This window comes from Callithrix jacchus, chromosome 14 (assembly GCF_049354715.1).
Source record: "Callithrix jacchus isolate 240 chromosome 14, calJac240_pri, whole genome shotgun sequence".
Classification (NCBI taxonomy): domain Eukaryota; kingdom Metazoa; phylum Chordata; class Mammalia; order Primates; family Cebidae; genus Callithrix; species Callithrix jacchus.
Window position 1 is genome coordinate 107,010,086 of NC_133515.1, and position 20,794 is coordinate 107,030,879.

The following is a 20,794-nucleotide window of genomic DNA, read 5'->3' on the forward strand; positions in this document are numbered from 1 at the left end:
TGCCTGTCATCTTGGATGACACTGAGTGAGAATGAGTTCTTCTCCCTGGCTAGAGTAGTTTTCTGTTTATCTTGCACAGCTTAGGTCTCTATTGGGACCACTAAGGATTTATAATGGCCTGGCTTTCAGGCACAGAGGGACAGAATAAACACATAATTCTGTCAAATAAAAACAAATCCAGATTTAGGTAAGAAAAGATATTTTTCAGAAGGATTTTTGCAATAAGTGGGGTAGAGACTACTGCTGTAGAGAGAACGGTCCCACCATAATATCTGCAAGTCAGAAATGAATTTTGTTTTATAGCAGGATATAAATAAGGTAGAAAGAACCAGGTAGAGGGGTGAACAGGTGGTGTGGTGGTTCCAGCACTTGGGGGCGGGCCAAATTCAGGGTCCTGTAGGGGAGGAGGGAAGCTTAAATAGTTTGGTTAAGGCAAGTTAGCAGGTGTTTTGTCCATATTGGTCAATGGGTACAAATAATTCAGTCAATCACTTATGGGGCAATGAAAGGATTTGGAGGGTCTCTGTCTGGCTGTGTCACAGGCAAATAAACAGGCACCCATGAGTCTTCTGTAAGTCACAGGAGGAGAAGTGTTTCTTTACAAAAAAACCTTTACTGGAAGACAAGATGTGAGGAGATTTCTTTACTCTTTCCTATTTTGTGGTATCACAGGGCTTGGTCAAATTGTCAGTCTCATCTTACAGTAAAATAACTAGGTAGTAACCAAGTGATCAATACATCCATGAGCTAGAATGCAGAGACACATGATATACTTCCTATAAAAAATGAAGCTAAGCTAGTTAATGAGAGATACAATCAAGAGACTAACTGAGATGGTCCCCACTTCAAACACGGAACAGGGCACTTTGGCTGAACTGCCCCTAAGGCAGTATCTTGTCCATCTCCCCTTCCCCAAGCCTCAGCATGCTGACTTGCACAGTCCTGCCCATGAGAGGTAGAGTAAGCTCTAACTTCACTCCCTGACCCTCCAAATGCTCTCTGCACTCTGGCCACATGAACACACTCGTAAGACTTTTTTCTACCTCAAGATTTGTCTTCATGCTATTCTCCATAAGCACCCCTCTCCTATATCTCTGACTATCCAAATTCCATCCATTCTTCAATATCCAGCTCAAATGCCACTTTTCCGCAAACATTTTCTTGGTAGCTCATTTTCTCCCTCCTTCCTTAATTTCCCCATCTAGCACATTTTATATTGAGTAGTTGCCATGTATCAGGGTCAAAGCTAATTGGGCTTTTTAATGACCATTGTTTTACTTATCATTTCAGTATTACTCACAGTTCACGATTTATAATTTAACTTTCATTGTAACATAACCAGGGGCATGCCGGTTAACGTTTAGCAATCGCCTCTGAGGGGTGTGCCTGTGTCTTCTGATTTGTAACATTTTCTAATTTCAGTGGTGTAAGGTACTCTAAACTTGGAAAGGAATACATCCAGTTGGTTCTCAAGATGCTGCATGAGACAGCCCCAGCATGCCACTATACTTGACTATGTAAGCCATTTTAAAACAAGAAAGCTTTGTTTGTCTCACCAGGTAACAAGACCTGTAGAACAGGAAGTAGTTTACCATTTGACAATAGTAATAAGGAGGCTACTATTTACCGGATGAATATTCATTGAGTAAATGAATGAAGAAATAAGTGAATTGAAACATGTTCAATATCATATATAATTGATCATGTTTTCCCCAGTGGCTTGCATTGAGTCTTGCATTCCATAGGTACTGAAGAGTTTCTGCTCATTTGCTGAATGAGGCACTGCTCTTACAGGGTGAATTTTCTGTTCACTGGCTTTTAGGCTTCATCACGAAATACAAATGTGGCATAATTCTGTTAAAGCAGATATGTAGCATCTGGATTTACTCCCTTGCCCTTCCGTCCTTCCTGTAAAGGCTGCCTGTGTTTGATGGCCTCCATTTTAGTCACGTGTTTCAGGAGCGTGCCCAGTCTCATGTGTGTTGTGATTGGCCCAAGGCCTCCACAGTAAATATTCTGCCTTCACTGCTGATTGATTGGCTGAGGCATGCCCCTATGCTGATTGGCTGAGGCATGACCATATGCTGATTGGCTGACACATGCCCATATGCTGGCAATATGGCCAATGACACTGAAGGAATGCAAGCCGGGGGCTTGTGGGAAATTAATCTCATTTAAAAATGGATGTCAAGGAGTGAATTTGCCTCCTCTAACTTTATTTGCTGTATATGGATGTATGCTGCAGGGCCCGTCCTGTGATCACAAAGGAAGTGAGCTTGAGGACAAAAATCAGCACATTAAGTATAGGGAGCAGAGAGGAGGAATGAACCTGAGTTCTTCGCAATGCAGCTGAGCAGGAAAACAGACTAGTTCAGAAATTCTCCTCTCCTGGGAGTATCTTGTTATGCAAATGATGAATGTTTTTGTTGCTCAAGCTACTTTTACCTACAATGTATCCTGGTATCCTGGACCTATTAGTATTGCTGTGCTAATGCTGATGATCATCATCATTATTTTATTAAAAGCTAGCCTTGTGGCCGGGCACTGTGCCTCACTCCTGTAATCACAGCACTTTGGGAGGCCAAGGCGGGTAGATCATGAGGTCAAGAGATTGAGACCGTCCTGGTCAACATGGTGAAACCCCGTCTCTACTAAAAATACAGAAAATTAGCTGGGCATGGTGATGCATGCCTGTAATCCCAGCTACTCAGGAGGCTGAGGCAGGAGAATTGCCTGAACCCAGGAGACGGAGGTTGCGGTGAGCCGAGATGGCGCCATTGCACTCCAGCCCAGATAACAAGAGCCAAACTCCGTCTCAAAAAAAAAAAAAAAAAAAAAAGGCTAGCCTTGTCACCTTAGGAACAAGGAATGCAGACAGATGTTTGGGTAGATGAGAGTTGGTAGTGCCTCCTCAACATGGTTTACAGGTGAGGTGGGAGTATTACTGACTGAGAGTTGAATTTGAAACGGACTGGCTAAGCATCAAAGAATGGACCCCCTAAGTGCAGTGTCTTCGGGACTGTATTTGAAATTTTCATCTAAGCAGTGTGATTAAGAGAAAGCAGATCTGCATATATGTAAACAGGAAGGCAGAGTTGCACCTTATAAAATTCTGCCCTATTGATGGAGTTGGGGGGGGTGTGATATCAAATCCAGAGCAATTTGACAAACAGATGAAGGATACAATAAGATATCTAGTAACTCCGCTCTTGGAGGATTTTTGGCCAGAAGGAAAGAAATATCCCACTAGTGTAATGCTAAGTGTAAGAATATTTATTTCCGTACCCAAATCAGCATGGCCGCTGTATTAGTCAGAATTCTCTAGAGGGGCAGAACTAATAGGATAGATTGATATATAAAAGGGAATGTATTAAATGTTAGCTCACAAGGACCCACAATAAGCTGTATGCGAGCTGAGGAGCAAGGAGAACCAGTCCAAGTCCCCAGAGTGAAGAACTTGGAGTTTCATATTCAAAAGAAGGAAGCATCCAGCATGGGAGAATGTTGTAAGCTGGGCCCACAAACCCCTGAGCTGTCCGCAGAATTGGTGCGTGGAGACATATTAAGGACTTCTTTTGCACAATCAAAGCATGGATGTAGGAGCAGAGACTCAAATCATCCTTCCTTTGTAAAGTCATCTTGCGTTTCTGCTCTACCATTTCACGCCCAAATTTAGCACCATCATTTGTGGCAGCTCCTGATTTCCAGATCAGGATTATAAAATCACAGGTTCTCCAGGAACATAAAACATATATTTTTTAAAAAACTTGTAAAAGAGCTTACCATTCATATTTAAAGTCAATTGACTTTATCCAGAGATCTTTATGAGCAAGGCCAGCAACAATTAGGAAATGAAAGATTTAAAAACGATGAAGGTAATTGTTCATTCCTGCTCATATCTTCCAAATATTTCAGCATTTTTGAGATTGTTTTTTTAAAAATTTTTTTGAGAATTGGTTTTTAAGGGAATGTTTTAAACATTGGTTCTCACGCTATCATTCTCCTGATGCAGTCTGCCAGGATGTTCCATTCAGCTGCCACAATCTGCTCTTCCCTGTCTTATAAAGGAAAACTATTCTCAAATAAAAGTCTCTCTCTCTTTTTTTTTTGCACCAGTATATTCACAAAAGAATAAAGGTGTCAGATTTCAGAATTTTTTTTAAAAATTAAAAAATGTGGGCACTTCCAAAAACTTGTCTTTAGATGATCACATTCAAGGTGTTCATTTATGTATTTGCCACTCTTTTTTGGGTATCACTGAGCCTCACCACATGCTGTTTATTAATTCTGCTTATTAATTTATTTAAAAAATACAAGGCACTCATTGAGTGTCCAGCAAAGGTAGTATCTAAACACTGGGAGCCAAGATCTACACAACATATGTTCCCTGTCTCATGGAACTCAGGGTCAAATGGGAAAATGTTTATTTTGTGTATTTTCATCAGAAAACAAGTCCAGTGAGAGAGAAATTCAGAAGAGCAGTTTAGCACCAGAGTTTGCAAAAACACCACCTTCAACCACCTCAATGCTCACCAAGACTGAGCAAAGGGGTTTTTGAAACATACATGAATTTGAACCCTTCTGCAACTTATTAGGCAGCCATATGCTTATGGTTACATATTAAATGTCTTGCAGCCCAGGATTCTGCAACTATCATGTAGCCACCCTGCTGTATTGTTGTAAGAGTTAAGAAAGATGTCATACAGCAGTTACCATGTTAGGTGATCGGTACATGCCAGTGATCTTTCTCTTTCCCTCTTCTCTGAGAACTCCAAGCCTATCTCTGTATGCTATTTCATCCTTTTCATACTTTTTTTTTTTTGAGACGGAGTTTCGCTCTTGTTACCCAGGCTGAAGTGCAATGGCGCGATCTCAGCTCACCGCAACCTCCACCTCCTGGATTCAGGCAATTCTCCTGTCTCAGCCTCCCGAGTAGCTGGGATTACAGGCACATGCCACCACGCCCAGCTAATTTTTTGTATTTTTAGTAAAGACAGGGTTTCACCATGTTGACCAGGATGGTCTTGATCTCTTGACCTCGTGATCCACCCGCCTCGGCCTCCCAAAGTGCTGGGATTACAGGCGTGAGCCACCACGCCTGGCCTCATACTTCTAATGTGGCTTATCAGTACAATAATTTTGTCATGTTCTTAAGTGGGTAAATAACTTCAAAATATTGATAATCAAAATGGGGAGCAAGAAATATATCATTGGAATAGTTAAGCGATTTGATGGGGCATGAATTAACATCAGTGTACATTCATATGATTAAAAGAACTGTAGGATGCAGTGCTTTTTTCTACCATTAGCAAGTTTTGATCTACTTAAGAGTATGTACACAGGAGATATCTCCACCCATGAAAGTGTCTTCATTTGTTCACTTCTCTATTCAACACACACTCACAGAAAGACTATTTTTGTGTATTTAAAAATATGTTATGAAACTTTACTGGTATAGATATATTTGATAAGTGCTTAAAAAGAGAAGCAGCAATGAATCCTCCCATTCCCCTTTAAGAGGAAGGTGCTAGATTTATCCTTGTTGGGCCAAATACACCAGAGCTCAGCTGGCATAGCTGGTACACCCTCCGCTCCGTGTAGTCTGAGCAGGGAGAGCTGATGGATGTTGAAGAAGCAGCACGTGGTAGCCTAGGCTGTGATGTGGAGCTTCCCCAGGGCTCTGTGGACGCTGAAGAAAGTAACCAAACTTAGGATGCTTTGAGACCAAGACCAAGAGAGCAGCCAGCAACACAAGGCTGTGGGGTGGAGTTCAGGGTGCAGGAGCTGCTAATGAGAGGGAGAGAAATAAAAGGAGGTTGACGAGTTCGCCATGTGTTTTTTGGAAGCATGCAGTATTCATGTGGCCCGTGGCTTCTGTAAAACTCATACATCCGCCTCCAAGGAAAATCTCAGTATTTGAATGTCAATCATGAGAAGGGCCTCAGTGACCATCTCTTAACAAAACCAATCCAGTTAATAAAACTTCTGTACATTTTCTTAGGTCTTCTTCCACTTTACCCTTGTGGTGCTAGTCTAGGAGTAAGAGCAGGTGACTAAACCAGACAAGAGCATGAATATCACAGCACTATTCATGATAACAAGGACATGGAGTCCCTCTAGATGTCCATCTACAGTGAACCGGATAAAGAATATCTGGTACAAATACACCATGGAATACTATGCAGCCATGAAAAGGAGTATCATGCCCTTTGCAGCAACATGGATGGAGCCAGAGGCCATTATTCCAAATGAACTAATGCAGAAACAGAAAATGAAATTGCTATGTGATCTCACTTATATGTGGGAGCTAAACACTGAGTAACCATGGACACAAAGAAGGGAACGACAGACACCAGGGCCTAATTGAGGGTGGAAGTTGGGGAGGTGGATAGAGAAACTACCATCAGGAACTGTGTTTATTACCTGGGCGATGAAATAATCTGTACACCGAGCCCCCATATCATGTAATTTATATGTAGAACAAACATGCACATTTACCCCTGGAACTAAAATAAAAGTTTAAAAAAATAATAGAACAGATCACATTCCCTTCTGCACTGAAGGCTCTCCAGCTATGGGTCCGGCCTGAACTGGAAATGAAGTGAAGGTTTGAATCAGGTGAAAGGGACTTTTCTAAATCTTAAAGTAAGTCCTCACTACCAGATGAGAAGCTCATAATAGAGACTGGCTAGAAATTAGCATAAACATGAACAGGTAGGGTGCTGCTCCAAACCACGTTTGAAAGCAGCGATTTGGTGGAAAAATAAGGCTCTCTTCCTATTGCACCCAACCAAGTTCCAGCCCCCTCCATACACTGCTTAGAAAGCCACTGAACTCTCAGTATTCCTCATATGGTGCCCAATCTGCAGATGCTACTGGCTGGAGCCTCAAGGGGAAGAAAACTCATGCTCCCAGCTCAATTCACACATTCACTACCTGTGTAGTCCTGGACCAGTCTTTGAACAGCTCTGACTCGAATGCACAGCTCATAGCTGTCTTCAAAGATAATCAGACTTGTATTATTTTTCTACTCACTTCAGCCCAGACTTGATCTTGCAAGAATTGAGGAATGAGGGCCTGCTAAATTGAATAGACACTTACTATTTTAAAGATGAAGGGGGTAAGTAAAAAAACAACCACATCTTCTCACTCCTTCCATTCACATTATTCATGGAGCCTTGGATGCCCCTTGAAGGTGATCTGTGGGCTACTTGGTGATATCTGTAATTCAAGGGACCCATTCCCTCCAAGGAGTGACCATTAACATGGATCCATTAATACTCATTGATGTGCAAGTAAAGAATATCTCAGGTAATAGCGAGGACCCAGAGGTGGTAGGAATCTGGGATGAGACTGATAAAATCACTGATTGTGTGACCCTACAACATGGACTTCCACTCAATCCTTTTGAATGAGGGACTCAAGGAATACCAATTGCTTATTATAGCTTTAGGCTCCAGAAGCAACAAATCTAGGTTAGTAGTAATGTACTTTTTAATAATTTACAAGTGTACTTTATAAAGGAGTAAAATGGAAGGTAAAAATATTCCTAGTAATAAAACACAGAAAAATACTTTTCCATTTTATTATCATCAGCATAGCAGCTATTATGTACAAAACGAACAAATATAGACCTTGCACTTCGCAGGCCTGATTTCACTTCACAAGTATTATGCCCAGGAAGAAGACTCTAACATTTAGTGTCCTTTATCTAGTTAGTGATAAAGGCTGTTTCCAAAGTGAATGCTGTTAACCACTGAGTTATGCTGCTTTTTCTTTGTGTTTGAGTGGAGCTTGGGACAAGACTTCTTCAATTAAACCTCAGAATGATGCCTTGTCATTATTTCTCAGAACAGTTTGACTGCAGTTGACAAACATTTATTGAACACTTACTATGTAATAATTCACCATCCCTTGCAATCCATTTCCTTAAGAAAAAAGTAATTGGAACTCTTTTTTGTCCACTGAAAGAATGTTGGCTCCTGGTTGCTAGAGTTGCAGATCATCTGTGTTGAGGGTAATTGCGGAAAACAGGGACAAAGATGTCATCAACAGGAAAAAGACACAGAATGGAGGACAGAAAGAAACGTGGTTTGTGCAATGAGGTCTTGAGAGAGAGAAGGAAGGAAAGATGAAGTATGGCAGCCCAGATATGGCATTGCATGGCTGGGATCCTCAGAGCTGGACAAGCCGCAGGGATCTCATGGCCCATGATCTAACATGGGCTTACGTGGAGAAACTGGTAAAATCTAGAAAATGGTGAAAAATACTTAAAAATCTTTTTATGTCTCACAAATCCACAAAACTTGGCTTGTTATTGCATTACCTCGGGTGCAAAAGGAAGGACATTTTCAGACATTAGACCAAACGTTTATGGAGTGTCTCCATGAAGGACCAGATGAAGGCAAAACGAATGACCTCTAGTCTGTTCATAATCTACAATGAAGTCAGATGAATTCACAGTCATCTTAATGACACCACAAAAATGATTATTGAGACGATCTAAAGAGTGATAAAGGAAAATTAATTTGCAAAACACACTATTACTCAGCTAACATTCTCAGTATGACATTAGTATTGGTTTGTTTTTTGTAGGTAGCTTTAATATTTTATTTATTTATTTTTTATTCTGGTAAAATATACATATCATATAATTTGTCATTTTAACATTTTTTTTTCTTTCTTTTTTTTTTTTTTTTTTGAGACAGAGTCTTGCTCTGTTGCCAGGAGCCAGGCTGGAGTGCAGTGGCACAATCTCACCTCACTGCAACCTCCGCCTCCTGGGTTCAAGCAATTATCCTGCCTCAGCCTCCTGAGTAGCTGGGACCACAGGTGCGCGCCACCACACCCTGCTAATTTTTCTATTTTTTTAGTCAAGACATGGTTTCACCATGGTCTCGATTTCTTGACCTTGTGATCCGCCTGCCTTGGCCTCCCAAAGTGCTGGGATTACAAGGGTGAACCAATGTGCCCAGCCTATTTTAACAATTTTTATGTGTACAGTTCAGTGCTATTACTGTGCAACCATCACAATCAATATTTAGAAGTTTTCTTCTTCCCAAACTGAAATTCTGTATCCATTAAACTCTAACTCCTCCTTGCCACTCCCTTCAACACCTGGTAACCTCCTGTTTTGCTTTCTGTCTTTATGAATTTGACTATTCTGGATATCTCACATACACTATTTATCCTTTTGTGTCTGGCTTATTTCACTCAGCATCATGTCAAGGGTCATTCATGTGGTAGCACATGTCGAATTTTCGTCCCTTTTTAAGCCTGAATAATATCCCATTATATGTATTTACCACATTTTGTTTATCCATTCATCTGTCAATGGACATTTGGATCATTTTCCCCTTTTGGATATTGTAAATAAAGCTGCTAAGAACACTGGAGTAAAAATTATTGTTCAAGTCCTCACTTTGCATTCTTTTAAGTAAAAGAAGAGGAATTCATGAATTTTATTGTAACTCTATGATTACAATTTTGAGGAGCCACCACACTATTTTGTACAGAACCTGAATCATTTTACATATCTACCAGCAATGCACAAAGGTTACTGTATTATATTCTATTGAGTGTAAAAACACTTATTTCCTAAGTTTGCCCAGCCCCTCCCTACTATATTTTCTCTGCATAGATTCAGTTCCAGCCTTTTATATTAGTCTGTTCTTATTCTGCCAATAAAGATGTACCCAAGACTGGGTAATATGTAAAGAAAAGGGGTTTAATTGACTCACAGTTCCACAGGGCTGAGGAGGCCTCAGAAAATTTACAGTCCTGGTGGAAGGAGAAGCAAACACTTCCTTCTTCACATGGTGGCAGGAAGAAATGCTGATTGAAGCGGGGAAAAGCCCCTTATGAAACCAACAGATCTCATGAGAACTCACTATCATGAGAATAGCATGAGGGTAACCACCCCCGTGATTGACTTACCTCCTACTGGGTCCCTCCCATAACATGTGGTGATTATGGGAAATACAATTCAAGATGAGAATTGGGTGGGGACACAGCCAAATTGTATCCGTCCTAAACCACAAATTCACCTCAGCTGGTTGCAGAGTGGAGGGATATTCTGAATGGGATTTTGGTGAGAGGGTAGAAAATAACAGGGCATCTACATATTTTCAAACTTCTTTTTACAAATATCATATCATTGAATCGTCACTGTGAAGCAGGCATCATTATCATGATTCTCAATTGACAGGTAAGTTATTGGAGGCTGATTGGCTTATGTGACTTCCAGTGTGCTACGGAGGTGCCTGGGGTGTGAGTTCAACAAATCTGTCTGGCTTTGCCACTCTGAGCTGTCCTTAAGCAAATAATGTGATAATTTGCTAAGGTAAGTACCTGCAGCTGGGGTCCAAGGCTGAGCCCCCCTGCTGTGACAGCTGACTCATTCCTGGGTGGCTCAGAGTGTCTCTGTTTGCTGTATATGCAGTGATTTGTATTTAATTATTAAAAATTTAGTTTATCTGTGAAATAATTGTCCATCTCCCCCAAAGAAAAGGCCAACTGCTAGTGCAGATGATGAAAATGAGGAAAAAGTGAGACAAGCTAAGGCACGTCGGTTTCTTCGCCAGAATATAAAAGTGAGTAAACTACAAAGAGAAATGAATTCAGCAGTGGTTCAGCTCTGAGGAATGAACAAGTTCACCAATTTCTCCCTCCAGACATGAGAAAAAGACATTTGTGAAACTGTTGTAAATGATCCAGCCAGTGAAAAAATTGCTCATCAAGTGAGAGATAAGACTTAAGCAAAAACTGAAAAGGGGGTTAATGTGTGGAGTGAGAACATGCACAGGAAACACACGACTTATGATGGAAACGGGGCTCGGCAGGAAGCCCAGATCCTGTACAAACATTTCCACAAAGCAGCAGATGGGAAGACTCCAGAGTGGCTCCTCAACCAACCTTTGCTGTGAGTGCAATGGATTGGAAAACTTGAAGAAGCATTTCTTTTTCTTGGATGATGCAAAGTAACAAGGAGAAATGGCACCCATAAACCTCTTGGTTGATGTCCAGCTTTCTTCTGCACTCAGAAGGATCCTCGAGAGGAATGTGGTGGACCAGAGGAAGAGGGAAACACTACTTTAGACACCACTGTTGGGGCCAAAGTGTCTTCTGAACACAGGTATCCAGAAGGAAAGCCCACTCTAAGATTAAAGGCAGCCAAACACAGGGTCTTCTAGACTCTGGGAACACGGTGGGCTTTAAGGTTGAGCCAAGTTTGCAGAACCATTCCTTAACCCCCCAGACAACTAGGAGCAAGGATAAGAACTTCATAGCCATATAGTAACAATGTAGGAAAATGACGTCGGGATCATGGCATGTTTCCTTTTGCCCAGGACAAGTATTTTGTCCAAGTGGAATTTGGATTTCTAATGGCTTCAAGCCCCTTATCTCCTGCTGTAGCTGGGGATCCCAAAATCACCCTGTTAAGAGGTGGGTGGGCCGTGCTTCAAACACAGATCAATTTGACTCCAAAGTCTAGGTCCTTTTGACTCTTCTCTACCAACTTTCAGAAGTTGGTCAGGCGAACTTATTTCCCAAAAATATGGAATTGGGGCTAAGATTTACTCAAAGGTCTAGAGTTGTCTTCTGGTCCCTCAGCCCACCCTGCCCTCTACTCTACTGCTGGGGAGTTGTGGGCAGTTGGCTAAATGGCACCTCCATCTAGGCACATCATATATAATAGAGCAAACTCCCATAATGTGATAAGCTCCATTTTGATTTTATATGTTTTAAAGATATTTTTCTATCAATACCGTTCACAGTTTAATTACAATAATTAACATAGTTTTCCAATATTATTTTTGCATTTGATTATATGCCTAAAAATGTTGCAGCTGTGTTTACCTATATGCCTTTTGTCTTAGGCTTCATTTAAAATGAGAAGTAAATATCATTTTTATATATAGCTTTCCACTTGCTTTGTGAACTATTTTCATAATACCCCAATTTAGCCACAAACATCCTCTGGTGTGCTCAGATCTCTCCAATAAGGGTGAGAGGGGGACAGAAATCAGGGGACAACATCAGTTCCCTGGCCCTCGCAAGCAACAATTCCAAATGCTAGAAAAATAAATATATTTTTCTTCATAAAAACAATGTAGATAATTTGTAGTCCTATTTGGCTATCCATATCTTTGCAGGCAAAATGGAACAAAACAAAATCCTTTTTGGCGACTCTGCCTCAGAGGAGGGAAAGAAAGCGAGCTGCTGACCAGAAGCCAATTTCATCTTGACTATTTGAAAAAAAGAGATAAAGAGCCTTTTAAAGACCACATGGCATAATTAAACAGCAGATCAGAGCATCAGGCTGCTTCTCCATGTGAAGTCTGGGTTGGGGCTGCAGCACACTGGTGGTCGGTGATGCCACAGAAGGAAGCGATGTTGAATTGTCAACTCAGTGTCCTGTCTACATCTGGACCATGGGCGTTAGTACCTAGAACTTCTGACAGATTCTGGAGTCCTGAATGCAGAGGGTGCAAGTGGATAATTCAAACACACAAGGGAGGTCTGAGCACATTAATTGCTGACTGGGATTGATGATCTCACTGAGGATTGAAGAGATTATTGAAACATAAATGCACAGAAATCAATCATATACTTGGGAAACATATCTAAATCATGCATCTGCCAGGAAGTCCAGGCATTCAAGTGTTTTTGTTCTTAATCTTGTTTAGTCTTTCAGAAAGTAGAAAGTGTTTACGATGGCAATCTCGGGGTGATTTTCCATAGAACTTTGATGCAAGAGGAGACAGAGCTAAGGCTGGATTGCCTGTATGGGATATGCAGGTTGGGAACTGAGAGGAAGGAGGGGATGGGAAAGGAAGCCAGTAAGTAGGAAAGGCAGCTCCTCATGGGTGCCTTTTGTGCCTCCAGACTTCTGATGTTGACATTTAACTAACATGCGCATGTTAGTTAAATGCATATGCGAGTTAAATGTCAACATCAGAAGCACACACACACACACACACACACACACACACACACACACTCCTGGCCTCACAGGCACCCTGCTGGCTAACAGCTCACTTAAGGTATGACTGTGGCACTTTCAACAGTGGTGCCAAGTATCCCCGGGCCTGCACATTCTAGGGGCCCTGGTGCCTGTGTAGGGATTCTCACCTTACCAAGATAAGGCTCCAAGGTGGAGACATGAGACTGCTTGTGCTGAGGACATCAGGATGTTTAGAAGTTAAGAGGACAATCTGGAATTCAACATTCTTGAGGTTCATATTTTGATTTTTATCCTAATACTGCTATGTGATCCCAGGCAGGGCCTTTACCTCTTTGAACCTCAAATTCCTAACTGTATAATGGGAATCCCAGTTATGTAAGGGATTGTGAGAACTATATGGGATAATGTGTACATGCTATTTTACAGGATGTCTCAGGGCCAGCAATTGTTATAATTGTTCATCACACAAATGCACCCAGATGTTGGGAGTGAGTCTCCTGATGAAATTCACTCATTCAATCAAATCCCTAAAACACTATTGTTTACCAACCTGATTATGAACTCACATAAAGCAACTGAAACAATTTGGAACATCATGAATAGAAAATAGAGACTTAATACATGGTATCCATGGGTATTTCTCCCAGTCACATGGCAACAGTGACTCATAGACATCACTATTCCTCTTCTTTTGGGATATTCCCATGCAAACATGTAAACAAGCATAGTCAGTACAAGAAGGGACTTTGCAGAGTGTTTCAGAACACTCTGAACTATTATTATTATTAGACTACTCAATTATTTTAGAATAACAGTTCAATCGCAGTATTTAACAATGTCAGAGAAGATAATTTACCTTTTCAACCATATGTGAGTAAGTTAACTTGGTGCTGATTAGCTAAAATTAAAGCAATAAATTGTGTTATGGAAATAGACTCCCAAGTGTCCAGCTATATATATCTTTTATATGACTGACCAGAAACGTCTCTCTCTTCTTCATTGAGAAATTTATTTTCAGGTGCTCATTTAAAAAAATGTTTAGATTTATTATGTTTGCACTACATAATATATTACAGTATTTAATTGCATACTTTTTTTGTAAACTGAATAACGTTTTTGCATTTAATACTGTATTTATCTTTGATTTATGTGATGGCATACATGTTTACAAATAAATTTATTTAAGAATAAAAGTGAATCAAAAATATGTAAATATTAATATGAATAAATATTGCAAACTTGAGAAGCATGTTATAGTAATGACTAGATTTGAGAGCAGTGATCTAGGACATACACATGCAATTGATTCAATAGAATGCTCTGCAAATAATCTCATTTTAATTTAAGAATGCACGTAGCCTAGAATTTTAAGAGCTACTTTGTATCCTTAGAGGTAACATATGATCACTCATAAATGTATCTTTTCTTTTTATACAAAACGAATGCTCTATGCTCATGTTGTTTTCATTTATACTATATATGAAACATCTCTCCATGTCAGTAAATGTCTTAATAATGTATTTTTAAATACAGAAATGATGTTCCTTGATAGGGATGTAATATAATTTACGTTCTCATTCATTTTAATGACATTACATTTTTCTAATTGTGAGCTATCATAAATGATGTTATAAAACGGTATTTAAATATCCATGAACTTGGGTCAATATTTCCTTAGGGGAGGTTGCTAGAGATGAAACTGGTGAGCCAAAATATTTTTTAAATCAACATATAAACCTAAAATGTACTTTACAAGCCTATTCTACTTACAGAAAGCAACACTACATAATATGGTCTGATTTTTCATATTCTGTCTTTATATATTACAATTTTTCAAAAATTTTTACCAATTTAAAGAATGGAAATAATCTTAATTTTCACTTGTTTTGGTTATCTGTAATATGTCAGTTTGTATCCTTTATCTATTATTATTTTAAATTTACTAGGTGACTCCTTGTTCTTAATTGACATATAGAATTTGTTTTTAAATAGTTTGGATATACATCATATTGTGTATGTTTGTGTGTGTGTGTGCACGCTCACGTGTGTGCACAGGTATATAACCATGGTGCTTCTACCACAAAAAAACCTGTTTTTCAAATCTTTAATTTGTTTTTCTTCATAAGAAAAATTTAAATATTATGTGATCATATTTGTCATTGTCTTCTTTAATTCTGTATTTCATACCTTGCATAAAAATGCCTCTTACTAAAATGTTACTTAAAATAGGCTCCACATTTTCTTATATTTTTTCTTACAGTCAATCCTTTGTATCCTTGGGTTCCACAGCTGCAGATTCAGCCAGCTATACATAAAATTATATTTAAAAAATTTACAAAATAAAAATAACAATACAACTAAAAATACAAACAAAAATATAATATCTATTGACACAGCATTTACCTTGTATCAGGTATTGTATGTAATATATGACTTCAGGTATACAGGAGAATGTCCCTGGGTGTTTTGCAAATTCTATGCCATTTTATATCAAGAACTTGAGCATCTGTGGGTCTTGCATCTTTGATGGTTTGGAAAGCAATTCCCCAAAAATATGGACGGATAACTCGAATTTTATTAGGGCACTATTTTTGCATCATGTGAAAGAAGTCTAACTTTATCTTTCTCTAACTATAATGACATTTTTTTCAACACTTAGTTTGCTCTTATTTGAGATTTAATAAATGATTACTGTATGAGCCTGGCTAGGTTAGAATACATTATGGCAATCCATTAAATGCAAAATCTCAATGGTTCCACATGGCAATGCTCTTTCTTTTCATGCTTACCAATGTCCTTTGAAGGTAGCATAGGCTCAGCTCAGCACAGCTACCTGGGGAGCCAGAGTAGTGAAGGTCCCACCATACTGAGGCTGCTCCAAAGGCAATGTGTGTTTTTCCTGAGCGCAGCATCACAACACAGGTGATGCTGAAAGATCAGTAGGTTCTATGAAGCTCAACCTGAGAAGGGCTGTCCTGGGTCCCCTCTGCTCACAGTGCCTTGGTCAAAGCTAGTATGAAGGCCTTGCCTAATGCAGTTGAGACATAGAGAACAGGACGGAATGCAAGTTTTTCTTCAAATTCAATCTACTCCATTTCTAAAGTGGGACAGTGAGAATTCAATAGCAAGTTTAGATAGTGTGGAGGACTGTGTTCTCCAAATCTCTTTGATCCTGAGTTTTGAATAGCAAGCAGAGAGAATTCATGTAGCATGAGATAATCCATAAATTGGTTAAATCTATTCAGTGTCTGAATTTAGAAAGCAAGAATTGGAAGAGCAATGGATACCTGTATTGGTAAGTGTTGCTTTTTCTGCCAGAGCTATCTATAAAAATAAGTAAATGTATGCAATGAAAACCAAAGAGAGTGATTTGCAAATATAATCATCAGCTGTGTCCACACTAGGTAAACTCTTTTTATTTAAAAACTTTAATTATGAATTTAAAATTTTCGATAGTTTTCAATTACCTATTCGCAAATTCCTAAATTATGCTTGGACCTGTTTCTTTTATCCAATTGATAAAGAACTTTAACTGTATGGCAATGTGAAAATCGTTAAACTTCTCTCTGTCTTGGTTGCTTTATCTATAAAATGAGGATAATAATAATATGTCTACATCAAAGGAATGTTGTGCATATTCAATGAGTATATATATATATATATGGACCTGGTGTATAGTAAGTGCTATTAAGTATGAGCTATTATAATAGTCTCATCTTTGGTTATTTAAAAAGCTCTAGGTGGCAAATGATGGTTTTCAAAATTAAGCATCATAGAGTTATTCTACCTTGAAGCAAGAGGGCTGCCTTCAATATTCCCATATCAGTCAGTCATTGGCTACAGGCTGTATTCAATGACATAAGCAATACAGAGATGATTTCAAGTATATGGGAGAATGTGCCTGGGTTATATGCAAATACTATACCATTTTATAGCAGCAACTTTAGCATCTGTGTATCTTGTATCTTCGAGCGTCCAGAAAACAATCCCCCATGGAAAGAAAGATCTTCTGGGCATTTCTGAGCAAGTGGACTTTCTTCAGCTGAGCACAGTCCTCAGGAGAAGCAGACAGGGGCAAAGTGTTGGAAGCCAACACTCACAGCAGTTGGGGGTTGGAGTGCTCTGGCTTCCAACAGCATTTGAATCAACAGCATTGACTGCAGTGAGTTTCTCAATCTTTAGGATATGTCCCAGGCTTCCTGGGGGCTGCTAACGCACAGACTGCCGTTTCCCACTCTAAGAGTTTCTGATTCAGGAGGTCTGAGGTGGAGCTTGATGACTTGTTTTTCTAACTCCCTAATGCTGTTGGTCCAGGGACCACACTTTGAGAAATGCTGTACTATGCTTTTTCATATATTTAAAAATTCTCATCTCATTTATGGTTAAAAACTTCTAGAACAATTCTGAATAGATTTTGTAATAGTGATCCTCACTTTCCTGTCTCTGCCCGTAGTAGGAATGTCTCTAATGATTCACCTTTCATACAGGGACTTCTTGTGGTTTACTGGGCAATTCCTTTTGGCATGTTAAAAAAATTCCCTTTGTTTCAAGCTAAAGCCATTTACCAGGAAGAGATGCTAAATTTTATCAGAGGGGTTTTCCAGTAACTATTGTGATAATCATGTATTTTTCTTTTTCTATTTAGTAAGATATCAAACATGAAACTTTTTTGAAGTCTTGGTTTAAATACTGCTTGTTTTCTATGTTTTGTTCCTTAAATATAGTGACAAATTTAATTTTTAATTTTTTAGGATTTGGCATGCGAGTTCATAAGTGATAACAGCTTACTGTTTCATTTGATCGTTTCTTCCTTTCATCCTTTCTTGACACCCTGTTGCTCTCTTGGTTTCAAAATTACACTAGTGTCATAGAATGAGTTGGAAATCAGCCCATTGTTCTTCATGTCACAGAATATTTTGCAAAATGAAAGAAGGATCAGTTCCTTGAATATTTGGTAGAATTTACCTTATAAAACACTGAAGGTTTGGTGTCTCTTCTGGGGTCCCGATACTGCTATGGACTGAATGTTTGTATCCTTCTAAGATTCATTATGTTGCAATCCTAGCCTCAAGATGGTGGTGTTAGGTGATCAGGTCATGGGAGTGGAGCCCTAATGAATGGGATTAGTGCCCTTATCAAGTAAGACAAAAGGGTCTCTTTAACCCCCACAGCATGTGAGGACAAAATGAAAAGACAACATCTATAAACCAGGAAGCAGGCCTCACTAGAGGCCAAACCTGTCAGCACCTTGACCTTGGAATTCCAGCCGCCAGAACTGTGAAGAATACATTTCTCTTGCTTATAAACACCCAGTTTATGATATTTTGTTATAGAAGGACCTAATAGACTAAGGTAGATACTATATGGTGTTTAGAATTGCTTCTGTATATTTTTAAGACATGCTTTATTTTGGAATAATTATAATTTACGGAAAATTTACAAACAGAGAATGTCTACATATGTCCCTCACCCAGCTTCCCCTAATGTTAACATAACTGCAGTCCATTTGTCAAAACTAAAAAACGAGGATTGGTACAACACTATTGACTAACTAAAGGCCTTATTTGGATTTCGTCAATTGTTTTACTAATATTCTGTTTCTGTGTTAGGTTCCAATCTAGGTACCACATTGGATTCAAACATGATGTCTCCTTTGTTTTTCCTGGTCTGTGACAATTTCTTATTCTTTTCTTGTATTGCCTGGCTTTGAACTTTTTTGTTGTTGTTTAGACCAAGTCTCATTCTGTTGCCCAAGCTGGAATGCAGTGGCACGATCTTGGCTCACTGCAACCTCCACCTTCTGGGTTCAAGAGATTCTCCTGCCTTAGCCTCCTGACTGGCTGGAACTACAGGCATGTGTCACCATGCCCTGATAAATTTTTTGTATTTATTAGTAGAGACAGGGTTTCACTACATTGTCCAGGCTGATCTTGAATTCCTGACCTTTGGATCTGCCTGCCTCACCCCTCAAAGTGCTGAGATTACAGGCGTGAGCCACCATCCCGGCGGCTTTGAACTTTTGAGAGATCCTGCTTAGGTATTTTGTAAATTGTGACTAAATTTTGCTTGTCTGATGTTTTCTTACAGTTTTCTTACAGTTAGACTGGGCTTACAGTCTAAGGGGAAGAACTCTACAAAAAGTAAGTGTCTTCCTCATCTCATCTAATCAGTAGATACAGAATATCAACCTAGCAATGTTAATCTTCACAACATGGTTAAGGGACTATCTGCCAAATTACCCAAGGGAAGTTTCTGTTTTTCATTCTTATACTCAGTTCTTTGGAAGCAAGTCATGAAGTCCAGCTCACACTCAAGAAAAGGGAAATTAAACCTCACCTTTTTGCATGGAGTTTATCAACTCTTAAAAACATTCTTCTAAATGAAGACTTGTCTCTTGCAGTTCCGTTTTTAATGCTTTCATATATTCGTTTTTATTAATATGAACTCTTAAATACACATTGTTGTGTTGGAATAATCCATTATTACATATTTTGTTCCTCAGAGTATTCCAGCTTTGAACATTGGGTTCTTTCAGGTTGACTTCTGTGTCCTTTTGACATGCCTGCATCTATCATTATTATTTATTTTTTTAAGCACTTTCTTACTTTTGTCACTTCAAGATGCTCCAGACTTAGTCGGTATTTTTCTTTTGTTTTTTCCCTTTTTTTTTTTTTTGAGATCAAATCTCACTGTTTCCCAGGCTGGAGTGCAGTCACAAAATCTAGCTCACTGCGACCTCCACCTCCTGGGTTCAAGCAATTCTCTTGCCTCAGTTTGCTGAGTAGCTGGGATTACAAGTGCACAACACCATGCTCAGCTAATTTTTTTTTTTTTTTTTTTAAGACAGAGTTTCGCTCTTGTTACCCAGGCTGGAGTGCAATGGCGTGAACTCGGCTTACTGCAACCTCCACCTCCTGGGTTCAGGCAATTCTCCTGCCTCAGCCTCCTGAGTAGCTGGAATTACAGGCACGCGCCACCATGCCCAGCTAATTTTTTGTATTTTTAGTAGAGATGGGGTTTCACCATGTTGACCAGGATGGTCTTGATCTCTTGACCTCGGGATCCACCTGCCTCAGCCTCCCAAAGTGCTGGGATTACAGGCATGAGCCACCGTGCCCAGCTAACTTTTGTGTTTTTAATAGAGACAAAGTTTCACCATGTTGGTCAGGCTGATCTGGAACTCCTGACCTTGTGATCCACCTGCATGGGTCCCCCAAAGTGCTGGGGTTACTGGCAGGAGCCACTGAACCTGTCATAGTTTGTATTTTTCTTACTCCATCTTTAGAATCAGCCATTTCTCTAAGGAGCTTTGGATTCTCTTATAAGAAAATGGTATTTAGACACCAAGATCTGGGCATTAGGTATGCTCATTTCTACCAGGATGTCACTGCTTCTAGGCCCTCTCAGTGGACAGAAGTAGGGCATATGTGTGTGAATTAACCTACATATATCAACATATCTATAATTAGCTCTATCCTATTCACTGTTTAATTTACAACCTCTTTTTTTTGGTAGATGTTTGCAATCCATATTTTATTGAGTGATTAACAGTTTTAATTTTGTTAACAATTCATAAAATAGAAAATTGCAATTTTAATAGAGCTTTTCCAAATCTGGAATTATAAAATCTCTCTGGAATGTAAGTGATTCATCAATGTCTTTTCTTCTTACATGTTCATTGAAATTGTCTCAAATATAGTTTGGCTTTACTGATATAGCCTAATCTTTGTTTTTGTATATTTAGAATGTGTCTTGCTACTTTGCCAAAATAATCATTAGTTCTAGTAATTGTAATTGTCCTTGAGATTTCCTACATACATAATTGTG

General features: G+C 39.3%; 1 long non-coding RNA gene across 2 annotated transcripts in view; it reads left to right on the forward strand.

Annotated features, from left to right (window-relative positions):
• LOC118147411 (uncharacterized) overlaps positions 1 to 20,794 on the forward strand; it is a 212,384-nt gene that overhangs the window by 156,033 nt on the left and 35,557 nt on the right. The window contains exon 6 of one of the 2 annotated variants that reach the window (XR_008476481.2): positions 19,055 to 19,107. The exons of the other annotated variant lie outside the window; for it this stretch is intronic. This is a non-coding gene — a long non-coding RNA (uncharacterized LOC118147411). The remainder of the gene's footprint in view (positions 1 to 19,054; positions 19,108 to 20,794) is intronic. 2 annotated transcript variants of the gene reach the window in all.